Raw genomic sequence first — 20,325 nt, forward strand, 5'->3', positions numbered from 1 at the left:
AAATCTCCCTGAATTCTGCTCTATTACCTTGTCTACAGATTCTACCCTGCCCCTGGGAGCATCATCAAACAGCATAGTGCTTGTTCCCACATTGTAGTTTTTCGTGTGCTTGAAAGAAATTATCTTTGTGGGTGATTTTTTCTTATCTAGGATGACAGGAAAGTGTAGCGGATGTTCAGTGTGGGAGGCCCAGGCTTCTATCCAGTCGTGTCCTTGGGCCAGCCATTTGACAATGTCAGCCTCTTATACTCTAATCCCCAAACCTAGGATTCTTTGATAAACACCCCTAGTTCATCATCTCTTTATCCTCAGGCCCAGATGTGATTCCATATTCCTTGAGATGAACTCTTTTTGCATTGCTTGATAAGAATAGTGATTCGCCCTTTGGGAAAATTGCTATTCCCAACACATTCACCAAGTTATGTGAAAGGAAACCGCCAAGTTTTTAGAAATCTCAAACCTCAGTTTCCTAAAATGGTCTTCTAATCTCCTGGCCACAGATAAGTGGCTTAAAGACTCTGACCAAAGTTCAACCTATTAGGCTCAACCCTGCAATCATTGAATTTGGAACCAGAAAGAATGAATATCAGTTCTTAGGATTGGAGCTGGGAGGGCTGAGGTGGGGAGTTGCTAAGGGGTCTAATCCTTCTTAGGGGGTGATAACACTAAAATGCAGAAATACAGAAATGAGAGGCAGAAGGAAATCACCACCTCAAGTCCTTGGTTTCAGATACCTTTGAGGACACCTGCCTTGCCTTGTTTAATTTCTCTTTTGCCCAGGTACAATTTTTCTCCATACCTCTCTAGGCAGGGCTATCATAGATATAGCTATGGCTCCCCTAAAACCCTCTAATCTAACTCCCACCATGTTTCCTACCTCCCTGCTCACCAACAGCTGCTCCAGATGGGTAACAACTAGACACAGTCTGTATACAATTCCAGAAAGGGGATTACTTCTTTCTGTCTGCTTGTTGTTCTGCAGGGCAGCTCAAGACTGCATGTCCGTGCAGTGTGCCACCTTCTTGACCCACATTGAGTTAGTGGTCACCTCAGACCTACAGATTTATTTTATGCCAACATGGAAGCCAGCCCTTTCCCTTTGCCACATTATAGTTGTACAATTGGGTTGGGCTGGTGTTTAAGGATCGGGAGATGAGACTTGAGACCACAATTGTTGGATTAGAGCCTGGATGTTCCAGTCTGTGGAGATTGTGTTGACTCTGAATTCCTTCAGCAATGGTAGAATTTCCCAATTGGATTTTCAAATGGAATTCTGTGCTTGGTGAAGTGAAGGCTGGTGCTCTGAGCCCAAGTCAACAGCAACCTTGTCATTTTGAAGCATTTCTTTTTCAAGTTCCCACAGTTATGGGAGGCTAACTCTATAACACAGAAGTATTTACTAACAGCAGAAAAAGCTCACTTACAAAGCTGGTCCCCATTCCAGTATCTCTGCTTGCATAATCTTGGTGCATATTTCTCATCTATCAATTCACTGCCTTGTTGCTTTGCGTCTCCCACAATAATCTATAAAAGTAAAAGTGAGGGCTGGGGAGGTGGCTCAGTGGTAGAGCGCTTGCCTTGCATGCATGAGGCCCTGGGTTCAATTCCTCAGCACCACATAAGCAAAAAGAAAAAAGCCGGAAGTGGCGCTGTGGCTCAAGTGGTAGAGTACTAGCCTTGAGCTGAAGAGCTGAGGGACAGCACCCAGGCCCAGAATTCAAGCTCTATAACCAACAAAAAAGAGGAAAGAAGGAAGGTAAGGAGGGAAGGAAGGAAGGAAGAAATGCTAATGATAAAGAAGCCTGTTCTATTTTAGGTCTGAGACCAGAACTTGAACTCAGTACCTGACTCTTCCATTGGCTAGCTCTCTACCAACTGAGCCACCCCTCCAACCCTAAAATGGCTTTGAGAACTGGCAAAAGTCAAAGGTGTTGTAAATTCTATTTCAATATGGCTGTTAATAAATGTGAAAACAATACTGTGAAATTTGGGAAATTATGTAACCACTTAATCACAAAAAAAAAAATTGAAAAAAATGTGAACAAAGGAAAAATATGCCAGAAAAATATATGTAAGTCTTCCTACATAAAACTAATCAGTCAATTAAGTCTTTGTAAGGTTTAGAAAGTAGCATATAGCAGAAATTATAATATAAATTGTATTGATATAATAGAACAAACTTATTAATTATTTTCTTAATTTATAGTTTTCCTTTAAAAAATAAAGTTCCAATCAAAAGTTGTCTTAGTAGAGGAGGGATGGGTGAGGATGATGAAGGAGGGACATTGATGCATTGTATTCATAAACTGCTTTGTTAAATGGAATCTAAATGTATATCTACTTAAAGATAATAAAATAGAAAGATAAGTGAAAAAAGTTGTTTTAGAATTTACTATAGAATTTTGTCCTTTATATGTGTCCACCTTAGGTGGCCTTTCCCCAGCAAATGCTGTCTTCTGATCATATGGGCCTCTGACACTTACATTGGCACTATTGCTTAGATTTCATCAGGAGCTCCTAGCCCTGCCTCCAATAGAAACACAGCAAAGCTCCTGTCTCTCTTTGCCCTGTGACAGGTCTTCAAAACTGTGCAGATAGTTTTCATGGTTCCTATATAATTTCTTTTCTCTATATTAAATTCATTTTCTTCAATCATTTCTCATTTGACATCATTTGAAATGCCCCATTCATTGCATTCAGTCACTGAACAATCTATAGAGGGTTTGCTATAGGTCAAACACTGTAGAAGGCTCTGAGGATAGAGTAATGAACAAAGCCATGACTTTCCTGAGTCTTATGTTCTATTAAAGAGATAATAAATACAATGAGTAAATACATGAACTCTACATGGATATGTAGATAGACTGGTGGATGGATGGATGGATGGATGGACAGGTAGGTGGGTAGATGGACTGCTGAACAAATGGATAAGCACATAGATGAATGAAAGGATAGATAAGTGGGCAGATTATTGACTCATTGCTGGCTGGCTACCAGAATATCTCTATATTCTTGCTGATCGGTCTCCTACTAAAATGGTGAATACCCTTGGGTAAGCTGACCAATGCAGTATAGAAAATGAGTCTTTTTTTTTTACATCAAAACTTCTACTCAGGGGTGACATTAATCTAGATGCATTGTATTCTTTCATAAACTACTTGAATGGCAACTCCTTTGTATAACTACTTAAAGATAATACACATACACATGCACACACACACACACACACACACACACACACACACACACACACACACATATAACTTCTGCTCTTAATCCTTCATGTGATATTTGCTTTTTTGGAAGTGCCATTGTTCACTTGACATTTTTGACTTGCTTTCAACTAAAACGACCAGCTTTTGCAAACGATGATCTTGAAACATTCATCCTTCATCTTATTTTTTGTTGTTGTTGGTGGTGGTGGTGGTCATAGGGCTTGAACTCAGGGCCTGGGTGCTGTCCTTGAGCTCTTTTGCTCAAGGCTAGTGTTCTACCACTTTAAGCCACAGTCTTACAGAGTCTCACAGACTTTCCTGCCCAGGGTGGGTTTGAGCCCCTACCCTCAGATCTACCTCCTGAGTAGGATTATAGGAGTGAGCCACCAGCACCAGCTACTTTTTTTTATGTCACAGTTTCATAACTTTTTTGAACCCCAAGCAGGATTTTACATTAATCTTTATTGATTTTCAATTTAATCTTTGGTCCATCTTTCTAAGCAATATATAACTAGATGAACTAAAATATGAAATGTTCGAATTATGGGAATATACCAGCATATGTACATAAGCATAATTGCTATCTTAAAACTTAAGAAGTAAAAAAAAAAACTAATTTTAAAACTGAATGCTTGAATAAAGTGAGTCTAAATTTTTAGACAATCCTAACGACCATTCTGAAAAAATGACTGCCCTGCCTGGAAGTCTGGCCTCTAGCTTACCTTTCCATGGTCACGTGCAAAGCAAAATATCCACCATAACTACCAGCCAGCCTTCTCTTCTATCCAAGATCAAGGCTTCGGACACTCATTTCTTCAATGGATGCAGTAAGGAACTACAAAAAGGTCCCCTTTATGGTTCAAAGGGGACTACCTGACTTCTCCTTCCCAACAGTGGATACTCCCAACATTAAATAGCTTTGTCATTGGTTGGTCATTGAGAGTCCTTCCCTTGCTATGATGCAAAAATTCCATGGGTAGTAGTGAATCTGTGGTATCTTGCACATTGCTGCACACATTGCTGCAGGCCCCTGTAAGGCTCTGGTTATGTTTGTTACAAGCATAAATTCATATCTATTAGACATAAACAGTCTCCAATCTTCAACTATAACATGAGGCAAAGCATCTAACCCCTGGGCACTATACTTAGTTTAAACTAAAAAGCTTGGAATAGATTAGTTTCCCTCTCTAATGTTAATATTTTATATTTCCATTCCCTTGGCTCAGTGGCTTCCTAGCTCCATTTTCCCATCAAAAACTCTAAAGGTGGAGTGCAGGCAATTTTGAATTAAATAAACTGGACTATAGAAAAGATTGGAGCAGGGGCTGGGAAGGTGGCTCAGTGGTAGAGTGCTTGCCTTGCATGCATGAGGCCCCGGGTTCAATTCCTCAGCACCACATAAGCAGAAAAAGCCGGAAGTGGGGCTGACACTCAAGTGGTAGAGCATTAGCCTTGAGCTGAAGAGCTGAGGGACAGCGCCCAGGCCCAGAGTTCAGGCCCCATGACCGACTAAAAAAAAAAAAGATTGGAGCAAAAATAAGGAGTTCTAAAACCTACAGGGACTCTCAATTCAAAATAAAAATATTTTTTGAAAAACTGGGAGAAAGAGAGGGAAGGGATGACATTGTCCAAAAAGAAATATACTTATTACCTGGCTTATGTAACTATCACCCCTCTGTATATCACCTTCATAATAACAATTTAAAAAAGAAAAAATATTTTTGGACTGTTAAGTTGTGGTGTGTTTATTCTAGCATTACATTCTTTCTGGGGGAAAAAGAAATCTCTAACAAAAATGCTTTAAAATTACATTTGGAGAGCTAGGTCTGACAGTCCAGCACTCAGGAGCCTGAGCCTGAGACAGGAAAATGAGAAATTCAAGGCCAGCCTGAGCTATATGGTGACGTTATGTCGAAAAACGAACTTTACAACTTTGGCTGGGGGGGAAGATTGGGGGGGGGGGAAGGGAAGGGATGGGAAGGGGAAACAAAGGAGGAGGCAATAATGCTTGATAAGAAATGTACTCATTACCTTGCCCATGTAATTGTAACCCCTCTGTACGGTATTTTTACAATAAAAATAAAAAATAAAAGAGAATCCTTTCCTTATTGCAAAAAAAAAAAAAAAAAAGACAAAAACAGTCAACAATAACAACAAAACACATTTGGAAACTTTCTCTAGCAACAAACCAAGGCCTTGACCAATGATATTCCAAACATATCAGTACATGACCTGAGTTTTGACCCTGAGTCAAAACAAGTAAGAAGTTGCCTTGGTTTAGAATATTAAATTCCCCTAGCTACTCAGGAGGCTGAGATCTGAGAATCATGGTTCAAAGCTAATTGAGGAAGACAAATTCATAAGACTCTTATCTCCAATTAACCAGCTAAAAACCAGAAGTGGAACTGAGAAAAAAAGACAAGCAGGAGTATGAGGCCCAAGAGCCGGGCGCTGGTGGCTCACGCCTGTAATCCTAGCTACTCAGGAGGCTGAGATCTGAGGATCTCGGTTCAAAGCCAGCCCGGGCAGGAGAGACCATGAGACTCCTATCTCCAATAAATCACCAGGAAACCGGAAGTGGCGCTGTAGCTCAAGTGGTAGAGTGCTCGCCTTGAGCTGAAGAGCTGAGGGACAGCGCCCAGGCCCAGAGTTCAAGCCCCACGACCGACAAAAAAAAAAAAAAAAAAAAAGAGTATGAGGCCCTGAATCGAAGCCTTAGTACTGATGCATACACACAAACACAGGCACACTGGCATGTGTGCGTGCATGTGCACGCCTGTGTGCGCATGTGCGAGTACATGCGTGCACGCACGCGCGCGCGCGCGCACACACACACACACACACACACACACACACACACCAAAGAATGCTAAATGCTATCCTACAACACCACTGTTTCCCCATATTTTAGATGCTCAAAGCCAAGCCGGGCAGGTGCTGGTGGCCTCATGCCTGTAAAATGTAGCTACTTGAAAGGTTAAGATTTGAGAATCACAGTTCAAAGCCAGACAAAGCTGACATTTTTATCTCCAATTGACCACCAAAAGCCAAAAGTGAAGCTGTGGTTTGATTGGTAGAGCAGTATCAAACACAAAAGCTTAAGAACAGCACCCAAGGCCCTGAGTTCAAGCCCCAGGACACACACACACACACACACACACACACACACACACACACACACACACACACACACACACACACACACACACACACACACACACACACACACACCAGCTTATATAACTATTTCTCTGCTGGTTTTAATGAATGCCCTATTTTATTCAAACTTCAACTATAACCACAGCCTCAAACATTAGCAATACATGTAAAAGAAAAGTTATTTTTGTCTGATTTAAAAGTAGAGCATTTTCATTTCATCATTGGCCTCCTCTATTTCCTGTCTTATCAGATGTTAGAGAAAGAGCCAGCAGGCTGATCATCAAATAGCAACTTGATAGACAGAATATGCATTATTTTAGTAAAAACTTAGTAGGTATCTAATCTGGTAATGGTGCCTGAAAACACACACATGGTCAATAAGCATATTTTCAATAACAACAACAACAATAATGAATTCCTAAAGGGACTAAGCATTTTCCAGAGGATTCCTCCAAACAATATATTTCTTTACTTTCATGAGCTCCTTCAAAAAAAGTCACATCCAATTTAATCTCTATGACTAACAGACTTACACACATCTTAAAATGCCAACAACTGGCATACCCAATTCTCTTAAGGGACAGATCGTCCTATATAATACTTTTTGTTTTTTTGCCAGTCCTGGGGCTTGAACTCAGGGCCTGGGCACTGTCCCTGAGCGTCTTCATCTCAAGGCTAGCACTCTACCACTTGACTCACAGGGACACTTCTGTCTTTTCTGTTTATGTTGTACTCAGGAATCGAACCCAGGGCTTCATGCATGCTAGGCAAGCACTTGACCACTAAGCCACCTTCCCAACCCATGTAGTACATTTTTAAGTACAGAAACAGAGAAAAAATATATTCTACAGACAGACCTGTCTTGATTTGAAAAAACTTATGCAACGGAGGACTTTTGCAGACAAAAAACCCTCCAATAACAGGTAGGCACTGGTGGCTCGTGCCTATAATCCTAACTACTCAGAAGGTTGAGATCTGAGGATGACAGTTCAAAGCCAACCCAAGTAGGGAAGTCCTGTAAGACTTATTCCCAATCAACCACCAAAAAACTGGAAGTGGTGCTGTGGCTCAAAATAGAATGCTAGCCTTGAGCAATAAAACCCAGGCTCTGAATTGAAGCCCCATGACCAACAAATATAAAAATAAAAAATAAATTGTTTTCTGGTTATAAACACTCAACTCTGTGATCTGAGGCAAATCTTCTCTATTGAAATGTTTGATAATCCAAAGGGCACCCAGTAGTGCTGGCCCCTAAGTAGGATGCTCCTGAAAGGGCCTAGTTTTCTGCAACAAGGATATTCAAGGTGAGACCAATAGTAAGGCAAATGGCCAGCAAGCATGGATATACTGCCATCCATCCATCTCTTGTCCACACTTATCACACATCAAACATTGTCAGGAGAAACTCATGGTGTTTCATAAACATGAGAATTGTAAACAAAAAAAAATCTCCAAATGTTCCCCTATACACACCTCTCGGAGAACACTTTCTATTTCAGATTTTGTTCATTTTTCTGTTGGAAAAATCATCCATCCTCTGTTTAAATCTGCAATTCACCAAAGTGTCAAAAATAGGAAAATTTCTACCCAGAAGTCTATATCCTGGGCCTACCGTGGTTTCAATAATTTTGCTAATGGGCAGATCAAGAGTCATTTATAGTATGAAACCATTCTATTTTCTGGGCCAGCTCAGACACACTCTCGATCATATGAATGGAAAGTAAATCAGAGTTCTGAAAACCCCTTGTAACAAGAGAGAAATTAAGAGACCCATTCTATCATGCTTATTTGACCCCTATTCCTCTGTCCTGATTACATTCCTATGACCTTCATACAGAAATCTTCACACAGGCCATAATAAAATGTATATTTATTATATATAAAATAATGGAATAGATTGTGTTCTGCCATTCCCACAAAGATAAAAGTATAATGTTATACTCTCCCAAGACTAAGCCTGAGCTAATGACCATAATCAGAAAACTATTATTAATAAGTCATTTAAAGTCTGCTTAAAATTCTGTTGTGAAGAATACCTTGCTAGCCAAAATACATATATTGCAAATACATCTCCTGCAATTTAGAACATTATCAAATTGAGACCTAGTAATGAAATATAAGATACATAAATTCACATCTAGTTGGATTTACGGGATTTCATGTCTTTAAATGTTCCATCTTTTCCCCCCCTCAGCATTGTGAAGAGAACAAGAACAGATCCAGAGTAACCAAGTGACTTGCCTAGTGTGGTATAAGCAGTTAATGTCCATCTGGGAAATATCCATATTCTCCTAATGGACCTCACAAAGAGTGGAGTAACTAAGAAAACATCAGTCCAAATCTGGCCAGAGTAGAGAGAAACTATTAGACCCTGATAAGTAACTGCTCCCAAGCCAGGCGCTGATGGCTCACACCTGTAACTCTAGCTATTCAGGAAGCTGAGCTCTGAGGATTGAGGTTCAAAGCCAGCTGTAAGTCCGTAAAACTCTTTTTTTTTTGGTCCGGTCGTGGGGCCTGAACTCTGGGCCCGGGCGCTGTCCCTCAGCTCTTCAGCTCAAGGCTAGCGCTCTGCCACTTGAGCCACAGCATCACTTCCGGCTTTTTGCTTATGTGGTGCTGAGGAATTGAACCCAGGGCCTCAGGCATGCAAGGCAAGCACTCTACCACTGAGCCACCTTCCCAGCCCCAGTCCGTAAAACTCTTATGTCCAATTAATCTCAGAAAAAGCTGAAATCGGTTCTGTAGCTCATGTGGTACAGTGCTAGCTTTGAGCAAAAAGAGCTTAGAGACAGTGCCCAGGCCCAGAGTTCAAGGCCAGGTCCAGCAAAAAGAAAAAAAAAGTACCTACTTCCTCTCTGCTGGCATTGGCCCCTACCCAGAGTGTGCACAGTCACTGGCAAGTACATAGACCTATACTATGCCACCTCTACTTCTCAGAAAGTCAGTCTAATGGCCAAGGAGAGAGATCAAGGAGTTGCACAAGGAGCTTGACCAGAAGCTCAATTACTTGGAATGGCGCACACCTAACATCTTCCTTTTTGTCTGTAAAATCCCCATGACCCCATTGTTTTTCCCTTTTCAACACTCTTAACCAAGAAGAAAACAAGTACATAGAACAATTGTAATATTGGAGGAATGTCTGAAACAAAAATTTCAAAATGTATTCCAGTCTTACAAAATAACTCCTGACCATAGAGTATCCTTCTAAGAAGAAAGTTATATGTAACCAACAGATGCATTAATTCTAAAAATATACCTAAATAACATTATACTTTGTGCACTTTTCTGTATCTCAGAGGGTTTCCCATAATAAATCTTGGCAAACTTTTTCACATCAGCAAGAAGCCTGACTCTTTTATAATCTAATTAGCTAAGCCTTGACCCAAATATGATTTGTGGAAGGGCAAGCATCCCGCTTTCGTTCTGTCCTTACAAAGGCTGTGGCAGCTGATCTCCCTACTTCAGATGGCTATTCCAAAGATAGACTCCCTATTGTTAAGCAAAGCTAATTTATCTTCATTGATGATGAACTTGTAGAACTAAGCGGGTGACAAAATATAGAAAGGGTAGAAAAATAAGAAAAAGATATGTGAGAGAAGAAAAGGAAAAGAGAAATGTGAGCTACACTGCATGACACAAACCATCCGCTCCTTGCCCAGGAGGTTTTTGTTTTGTTTTGTTTTGTTTTGTTTTGTTTTGTTTTGTGTTTTGCCAGTCATGGGCTTGAACTCTGAGCCTGGGCCCTGTCCCTGGGCTCCTCTGACTCAAAGATAGCACTCCAGGGGCTAGGAAGGTGGCTCAGTGGTAGAGTGCTTGCCTTGCATGCATGAGGCCCTGGGTTCTATTCCTCAGCACCACATAAGCAGGAAAAGTCAGAAGTGGCGCTGTGGCTCAAGTGGTACAGCTCTAGCCTTGAGCTAAAGAGTGGAGGGACAGTACCCAGGCACAGGGTTCAAACCCCATGACCAACAAAAAAAAAAAAAAAGATAGCATTCTACAACTTGAGCCACAGTGCTATTTCTGGCTTTTTCTGTGATTAATTGGAAATAAAAGCCTCACAGACTTTACCACCCAGGCTGGCTTCAAGTTTCTATCCTCAAATCTCAGCCTCCTGAGTAGCTAGGATTACAGGAGTGAGCTACCTACACACAGGAACACCTCCCCACCTCCCACCCCAGCACTTTTTTTTTTTTGGTTGTGGGGCCTGAACCCAGAGGCTAGGCACTGTCCCTCAGGTCTTCAGCTCAAGGCTAGCAATCTACCACTTGAGCTACAGAGCCACTTCTGGCTTTTTCTGCTTATGTGGTGCTGAGGAATTGAACCTAGGGTCTCATGCATGCAAGGCAAGCGCTCTACCACTGAGCCACCTTCCCAGCTCCCTCCCCCCACTCCTGCCAGCACTTTTTGAATGAGTAACCAAAGAAATCAAGAAACCATGAGAGGAAAAAATTTCAATACACGTGATGTATAACATGTTAACATACTAACATGTTAACATATATAGCCTTACTGAAACTTACTGAACTTCACCAGCCACTACATTGCCACTGAATATGTATGGATATGAATATTTGAAATATGTGTTGTGTGAAAAATTTGTGCTACATTTCAAATATTTTAAAAAGAAGGTAAAAGGCCTCACTAGTTTTTATATTCATTATATACTGAAATGAGAATGGATATATTGAGTAAAATAAACCCTACTTTGAAATTGATTTTGCCTATTTATCTTCACTTTTTTAATTTTTTCAATTGCAACTACTAGAAAATTGTAAATTTCACACACAGTATGCATTATGCATGCACTAACATAGCCAGGCACCAGTGTTTCATACCTGTAATCCCAGCTACTCAAGAGGCTAAGATCTGATGATGGAGGTTCAAACCTAGCCCTGTCAGGAAAGTCTGTGAGACTCTTATCTCCAATTAAATCACAGAAAAAGCTGCAAGTAGTGATGTTGCTCAAGTGGTACAATGCTAGCTTTGAGTTGAAGAGCTCAAGGACAGAGACCAGGCTCAGAGTTCAAACCTCAGGACCAGAAAAAAAGAAAGAAAAAAGAAAGAAGGAAAAAAGAAAAGAAAAGCACTAAAATAGGGTGCAGGTGGTTCCTGTTTGTAACTCGACCTACTCATGATCTGAGGATCTTGGTTCAAAGCCAACCCAGGCCAGAAAGTCTGTGAGATTCTTATCTCTAATTAACTAGCAGAAAACTAGAAGTGGTCCTGTGGCTCTGTGTAGTAGAGCTCTAGCTCGTTTAAGGCCTGAGTTCAAACCCAAGGGACTGGCACACCGACAAAAAAGAAAGCACTAAAATGAAGTCATGGGGATAGCAATGGCTGTGGCTGTGCCTGTTTCTGTTTTCCTGCTCTGGCCCAGCCCCCAGCACAGGGCCTAAGAATAGCAGATGCCTGGGAAATACCCATCAGATGAAAGGATGGCTCTGGCATCTACAAAGACAAAAACTAGGCCTTAGTCTAGGAGTGGAGAGGCCTCCAACTGATCCCAGATCTGATGGAAAAGCAATGTATAACCCTGGGCAAGTCATTTAATCAGCCTGGGCCTTGTTTTTGTCACCTTTGAAATGGAGATGATATTAACATTTGTCTCATAAGGAAACTTCACTGATCAATTGGAATTATGTCTACTAGAAAATGTTAAGCCAGGCATCAGTGGCTCATGCCTGTAATCCTAGCTACTTAGGAGGCTGAGATCTGAGGATCAAAGTTCAAAGCCAGCATGGGCATGAAAGTCCACGAGACTCTTATCTCAGACTCTTATCACTCAGAAAACTAGAAGTGGTATTGTGGTTCAAATGGTAGAGTGCTAGCCTTGAGCTGAAGAGCTGAGGGACAGTGCCCAGGCCCAGAGTTCAAGCCCCATGACCAACTAAAGGAAAAAAAAAAGAATTTTGAAGGAGGAAAACAGGTCTTTTGAGTTCTAATATTCTATTCTCTCTCTCTGTATATATATATATATATTTATTTATTTATTTATTTATTTATTTATTTATTTATTTATTTATTTATTTATTTTGTCCAAGACTGAGACTCAAACCCAGTACCCAGGGTTTTTGCTCACTGGCTAGCACTCTACCAACTGAGCCTCAGCTCCAACCCCAGTTCTAGTATTCTACATTCACCTCTAGTTATAGTCTCAGGAAAAACAAGACATGAACACACACACACACACACACACACACACGAAAAGGCAAGAAAAAGAAAAGGATGGAGAGGGAAAAGGAGAAAGATGAGGGAGGGGGTAAGAAATGAGACAAGAAATGTATTTACTACCTTACTTATGTAACTGTAACCCCTCTGTACATCACCATGACAATAAAATTTTTAAAAGGAAAAGAAAAAAGAAAAAGAGAAGAAAAACTGAAACAACATGGTACGGTATTAACTGATAAAATTACTAGATGTGATGTTTTCACTCTGGCACATTAGGAGTGTAGGCAGATATAAACTTGAGATTCTCCCACTTGTGTGAACTTTAGCATGCATTTCTTGCTTTTCACTGCAGCCCCCCAGGAATGGGCAGCCAGAGGACTTGCAAACTAGTATAAACTAGGAAGCCATTACGGAGCAGCTAATGAAGCAGTAGGGGCATCAGGTTCACCGCCCCCTGGAGCTCACAGTTTGTTGGGAAATTTGTGATCCTAGTGGACTCTGAGTCCTCAATGGGAAAAGTTCCAGGGGGACAAAAATCTCTCCTGAGCTTTAGTCCTCAGTTAGTTGTCCCAGGTATAGCTGGCAGCCAACGGCACAATTAGGCCACAGCCTTCCTGGTTCCACATGGTGGCCAGGGGACAAAGCAGGGGAAACCCAAATGACTCTTGTGCAGGCTATAGCTTTTGAGTGACATAAAAAACATTTCACCACCCCAGCCAGGCACCTTCTTCCCCAACCCTCAGGCCATTTCAAAAGAGGAGATATGAAGCAAGCAACTTGCAGCAGGGTCATTTAAGGAGACTGATAGAGCCAACTACAGATAGATGAACCCATGGCAACCTCAGACACTAGGCAGGAGGACAGCAACAGAAATCTCTTCCAACAGGTCTGAGATCAGCACCTCCCTCACCCCATCTCCGGAAAGCCCCCTCAAAGCCCCAGAAGCCATCTATAACTCACCATTCACAAAGCCAGCTCACTGAGCAAAGCACGGCGACTTCCCCTTTGCTGAGAATCTAACTGCCTCCCCTCTGTGAAGGCTGCTGCCTATGACGTGCCAAGGCTGACTCTGAGCCCCAGGACCCACTGCCCCGTGACCTGCCTATAATAGGCCTGAGGGCCTGAGCTGCTGCAGCCTCCTCTGACCTAAAAGTCAAAGGACTCCAGGACACCAGGCCCGAACCGAAGCCTGATGTACTGTAGAACCAATGGCAGAAGCTTTCTGAAATTCACATTCCCACATCCACTATCCAGAGATTACCATTTAGTAGGTAGGAATGAGGCCCAGGTACCTGAAGGAAACTAAATCAAAAAGCAATGCCAACACCCAGCCTGGCTCTGGAATCTAAGGCCTGGGGAATTCAGTGAAGCCTCATTCTTGTGTGATCCTGTCTCTTCCATGAGCTTGCTTATTCCTTGTCCAAAGGTAAACTGGAGGATGGGGAGGGAAGACAGAAAAAAATGAAGCAAAAGGGAAAGCAGTCTGGAACCTGAACGCCCTGAATTCCAAAATGAGTTGCCCTAGTGCTTAAACAAGATATTTATTCTCTGGAACCTCAAAGGGTATTATTGTTGCTGTTATTATTGTTTTGGGTTCTTCATTGTTGCTTGTTGTTTTATTTTGTGCTGGTACTGGTACTATCCCTTAGTATTTTTGCTCAAGGCTCCTACTCTACCATTTGATCCACACTCCCACTTCTAGCTCTTTACTGGTGAATTGGAGATTAAAAAGTCTCACAGACTTTCTTGCCCAGGTTGACTTTGAAGCAGGATCCTCAGCCTCAGCTTCCTGAGAAAGCAGGATTACAGTGTGAGCTCCAAGTGCCTGGCAAAACATCAGTTTTCTCTTCCAGAAAATGGTAGTAAAACAACCTGCCCATTCACCCTTGCCACAATTACTAGCAATTTCCTTAAGAGGAGGAAGGGGGCTGAGTAGTTCTCCATTTGAGGTTTGAATTTTTTGTTTTTGTTTTTTGTCAGTCATGGGGCTTGAATTCAGGGACTAGACACTGTCTCTGAGCTTTTTTGCTTAAAACTAGTGCTCTATTTCTTTGAACCACAGCTCCACTTCCGGTTTTCTGGTGGTTAATTAGGCATACGAGTCTCACAGACTTTCCTGTCCAGGCTGGCTTTGAACTATGATGCTCAGATCTCAGCCTCCTGAGTAACTAGGATTACAAGTGTAAGCCACAAGCTTCTGGCTCTACTTGAGAACTTTCGCAAGATAAGTTGCAAATGAAATGAATGGAATGAACCAGGCATAAAAGGAAGAAAAAATAAACTACCACACAAATATCAGAAAGGAAGGTGATGGTCCATTTCATGGACAAGGAACTGCTTAGAGGTAACTTGCCACCTGAATATTTATTTTATTAGGATTCACTTAAAAAAGAAGCTGCAGATATTTTTATGTTTTTAGCATTGTGGTAAATATCCATTGATAATTTATTTAAAGTTCCTTCTTAAATTTGACAAGTTGTATTAGAGAATATTACCCAATCATGAAACATAGGAAATTCTGCCTGTTGCAACATGGGTAAACCCAGAGGGCATTATGCTAAGTGCCATGGGCCCAAAAAAATACTTTATTTTATATGATTTCACTTACATTTGAAATCTAAGTAATAAAATTCAGGGCCAGCACAATAGTTATACTTGAGCAATCCCAGCTGCTCAGGAGGCTAGGATTCAGGGAAGCAACATTCAAAGATAGCCTACATGAAAAAGACCCTCAATCTTTCTTAGCAATCTTGATACAGTGGCTCACATCTGTAATCTCAGCTACATGGAATGTATAGGTTAGGAAGATAGTGGTCTGAGGTCAGCAAAAACTGAGATCATGTAAGAAAAATAACTAAAGCCAACAAAGGGCTAAGGCAAAGCTCATCAGTATTTTACTTGTCTAGTAAGGCCTAAGTTCAAATCCCAGTACTGGCATACACACACACACAAACACACACACACACACACACACACGCACGCACGCGCACACGCGTGCATGCGTGCATGTGCACGCATGCATACACAAACTCACAGAAACAGAGTAGAATAGTGGTTTTCAAGGCTAGAGCAGAGGAGGGAGGAGTAATGGAGGGGAGCAAGGAGGGAGGAGATGACCATCAAATGGCTCAAACTTTAAGTTATAAAATGAATAAATTTTGGGGGTTTAATTACAGCATGGTGACTTTAGTTAATAATACTATATTACTTTCTTGAAATCTGCTTAAAGGTTCTCACCATATATGCACATATACACACATGTGTATACACACAGTGGTTATTATACATGGTGATAGATACATTCATTAACTAGATTATGATCATTATTTCACAAGTCCTCATATTTTACACCTTGAATAGATGCAATTTTTATTTGTTAATTATACTCTAATAAGACTTGGAACATAGTGGTTGGAGGCATGACTTAGCTAGAGTGCTAGCCAATGAGCCAAAGTGTCAGGTACCAAGTTTGAGTCCCAGTCTTGAACTAAAAAAAAAAAAAAAAGGACTAGTGCCAGGCACTGGTGGCTCATGCCTATAATCCTAGCTACTCAGGAGGCTGAGATCTGAGGATCGAGGTTCAAAGCCAGCCCGGGCAGGAAAGTCCGTGAGACTCTTATCTCCAATAAACCACTAGAAAACCGGAAGTGGCGCTGTGGCTCAAGCAGTAGAGCGCTCGCCTTGAGCTGAAGAGTGCAGGGACAGAGCCCAAGCCCAGAGTTCAAGCCCCATGACCGACCAAAAAAAAAGACAAAAAAGGACTAGAAACATAAAACTAAATAAATTTAGGAAAAGATTTTGGAATCTATTTGATTAGCTAGAAACATTTTTAAAAATCTCAGTTGGGGCTGGGAAGGTGGCTCAGTGGTAGAGTGCTTGCCTTGCATGCCTGAAGTCCTGGGTTTGATTCCTCAGCACCACATAAGCAAAAAGAAAAAGCTAGAAGTGGCACTGTGGCTCAAGTGGTAGAGTGCTAGCCTTGAGCTGAAGAGCTGAGGGACAGCACCCAGGCCCAGAGTTCAGGCCCCACGACTGGACCCCCAAAAAAAATCTCAGTTGTTTTTCTTTTAAGTTCCAGATATGGTCATATTCCTCTAAAATTTTCCTGTGGGGGCCAAGGGAAAATACATGATAATTTTAAGTACCATCATAGTTCCTAAAACAAAGAGCCTGGCAAGGGATGGATCAGACCAGCAGAAAGTGATGCATGTAAGAAAGCAAATAAGCTTTTCACTATAATACTACACAAAAACAGAAGTTGGTTTCATGTTTCCCTCCACACTAAGCATATGTGTGCATGTGTGCTCACGCACATGAACATGCTTGAAATAAAGCTCTATGTCACTCACTGAATCCTTTCCCACACAGTCTCACAGATCTAAGTTTGTCTTCCAGTGAGATCTGCAACAAGAATAAAGCCCTAGTAAAAAGAGGAAATAAGTGTCGTGCTGTTCTTGGGGTTTTCTTACTTCCTTATTTGAAAATAATCATCCCACAAGTCCAGAAACTTCAGAACAATAGTATCATCTTCTCCACACGGATATCTATCCATGCAGACACTTGGGAAATGGACTAACTCAGTAGAAAAGTTCTGAGCAGCTTCTTCTTAGCAAATTTGTAATGTGAGAAACTGTCCAAGTCCTCTGGTCCAGCCCCATTGTTTTACCAATGAAGAATTTATGTGATTAAATTAACTGCTTCCCCTCACTGAAGAATCTAATGAAACCATGTGCTGGTGGCTGCCAAATTTGGAGTGGAATAGGAACGCTGATCAAAAAGCTTACAGATTAAGCAAGAGTAAGGACTGAGGTGGCAGGAGAACCCCATCCTAGGGCAAAGCTACTTCCATGAGGAAAGCTGTGATGTGGAAAGCTGTCAGCATACACATGATTCTGAGAGCAAAAGCACAGAGCTCAGGGTCTCCACCTTTTAGTCTGATGACCTAACTACCACACACTGGCTTAATCTTACAGCTAAATGCATGTACTGGAGCTGCCTTGAAATGATGCTGCCTCCACTCCTGCAACAGTAGAGAATTTTTAAATGGTTCAGGTACTGCAGAGGTGTTGGACCCCTGATATGACAAGGAGGGTGAGAGCAGGGGGCTTTGCTTCATTTTGGACCCCCAGCAGCAGCAGCACCCAAGAGCTGACTAGAAGTGGTCAGTCTGGAGCTCTCCCCAAACTTTCAGAGTCAGAATATGTACACTGCCCAGATTCACAAGTCCTTCCATACACATAAAAGCTGGAAAACATTTACTTAGATAGTGCAGCCCAAACCAAGACTGACTACCTGTAGCCAGTTTTTAATCTCGGTTTTATCTTCCTCTTTTCTATCATTCTAATTGTCTCTCTATCCATTGATTTGGAACTAACCTCCCCATCAAAACAATCTTTTTCAAAGAGGTTATCTGTTTTCAGATCAGAAATGCTGCTGTGAAGTATTTTATTCTTTCTGAAACACTTGAAACTAAAGGCTTACAGGATACTAAGCCAGTCAGTACTAACAAGCAAAATATTAGAGAAAATCTATTTATCCAGGAATCCAATCAATAGATACATCCAGACAATACTAAAAGAAATGTGTGCTAGCATTGGGCACCGGTGGCTCATGCCTATAATCCTAGCTACTCAGGAGGCTGAGATCTGAGGATCACAGTTCAAACCTAGCCCAGGCAGGAAAGTCCAAGTCACATTTGTCTCCAATTAACTACCAAAAAAAAAAAAAAAAAAAAGCTGGAAATGGAGCTGTGTCTCAAGTGGTAGAACACTAGCCTTGAGCACAAAAGCTCAAGGACAGTGCCAAGGTCCTGAGTTCAAGCTTCAGGAATGACACCAAAAAAAAAAAAAAATTGAACTACAGCCTAACCACATCACAAATGCTAAGTTAGCAATCTACCATGGAGTACACCCCTAGTCCTTTAGTATGTATTTTTTAATACCATCACTGTGATATTTTATTTATTTTTTTATTTTTTTGTTGGTCATGGGGCCTGAACTCTGGGCCTGGGCACCATCCCTTAGCTCTTCAGCTCAAGGCTAGCGCTCTACCACTTGAGCCACAGAGCCACTTCCAGACTTTTCTGTTTATGTGGTGCTAAGGAATTGAACCCAGGGCCTCATGCATGCAAGGTAAGCACTGAGCCACCTTCCTAGCCCAACTATGATATTTTAAAGAACAGTTTATTAAGAGTATGTAAGGTGAAGTGCCTGTACAGTGACAATATATCAATAAAACTCTGACTGATTGGTCAATATGTCATAGTGGTCTACATATGAGGTCATAATGGACTCCAACAGTGATATACCTCATCTACACCAACAGTTCTTTGTAAGTTCAGGAAGCTCAAAGCAATAAAATGCAATCATGCACATTTGAATTACTGTATATTCATTTTCTTGCAAAGCAAAAATAAGCAACCTCAAGAAAAATTACAGAGCCAGGTTCTAGGCATTATGGTGAAAATCTTTTGCTTCTCCACTAATCAATTTAGCACAAACAGGGCTATACTATGTTAAGAGACCTGTTCATATTTATTGATTCACAGCCTATTCCTGGGATAAAAGCACTTTCTAAAGTCAATCAGGAGATTGGAGGTGTGGCTTAGTGGTAGAGTGTTAGCCAATGAGCAAATTGTCAGATCAAGAATTTGAATCCTGATCTCAGACAAAAATTAATTAAATAATAAAGTCACTCAGAATTAGTAAATCTTTGGCTCCTTGGTTCAATTCATCAAATGAGATAGGAGTGGATGAACTAATTAGTGCCCAAGTCACACCAAGAATCATAGAGGCAAGCACAGCTAAATCAGGCCTGAATTTTTCAGACTTCTTGGCTGGTGTCAAAGATACAGATCTCAAATGGTCAGAGAACAGCAGATAAACACACAGCCCACTCATACCCCACAGAGAAACAAAAATAGAAAAGGAAAAGAGGAAGAGAAGCTATAACAGCATCCATCCCAGAGCACCTCTTCCGCTATGTTAATTAGAGCATGTGTCACACTTTTGGGGGCCACCAAAGTCACCAGCCCTGGCAGAAAGTATTGGAATTGTCCCACTCCAAAAGCAAGATTAAAGACAGAAACTAGGCTAGCAGGAAATAAAGAAAAAGGACTATTTCTCTATAGGTGTCATCTAAAAGTAACACTTTTTCAACAAAAATGTCAATGTCAGAGCTAGCGGACCATGTCTTAAGCCTGAAATCCTAGGTACTCAGGAGGCTAAGATCTAAGGACCAAGATTTGAAGCCAGCCTCTGATATTTATCTCCAATTGACCACCAAAAAGCCAGAGTTATTCATCTCCAATTGACCACCAAAAAGCCAGAAGTGGAGCTGTGGCTCAAGTGGTAGCACCAGTCTTGGGTGAAAAAGCCAAGGGTAGCCCCTGCATTCAAGCTCAGTATAGGCACACACACATACAAAAAAAAATGCATTCCTATGATGATAAACCCATACCCACAGTAAATAAAATCTCTGCCCCACCCCAGCTGCTGTCTAGGTGGAAACCTGTGTCTTCCAAGGCATAGAAAAATTCCAGAAAGGCCAGGTACCAGTGGCTCATACCTGTAATCCTAAGTATTCAAGAGGCAGGTTGAGATCTGAGGATCACAATCTGAAGTGAACTCGGGCAAGAAAGTCTGTGAGACGCTTATCTTCAAATAACCACCAAAGAAACTAGAAGTGGAACTGTGGCTAAAAGTGGTAGAACAGTAGCCTTGACTGAGCAAAAACAGAAGCTCAGGGTCAATACCCAGGCCTGAGTTCAAGTCCCAGGACT

The 20,325-nt window shown here is 41.4% G+C and overlaps 1 protein-coding gene across 2 annotated transcripts in view; it reads right to left on the reverse strand.

Annotated features, from left to right (window-relative positions):
• Nucleotides 1–20,325, reverse strand: part of LOC138826175 (phosphoinositide 3-kinase adapter protein 1) — a 116,527-nt gene that overhangs the window by 89,678 nt on the left and 6,524 nt on the right. The gene's annotated exons all lie outside the window — the stretch shown is intronic.

Source organism: Dipodomys merriami, unplaced genomic scaffold (assembly GCF_024711535.1).
Source record: "Dipodomys merriami isolate MVZ:Mamm:240054 unplaced genomic scaffold, mDipMer1.0.p SCAF_14, whole genome shotgun sequence".
Lineage (NCBI taxonomy): Eukaryota > Metazoa > Chordata > Mammalia > Rodentia > Heteromyidae > Dipodomys > Dipodomys merriami.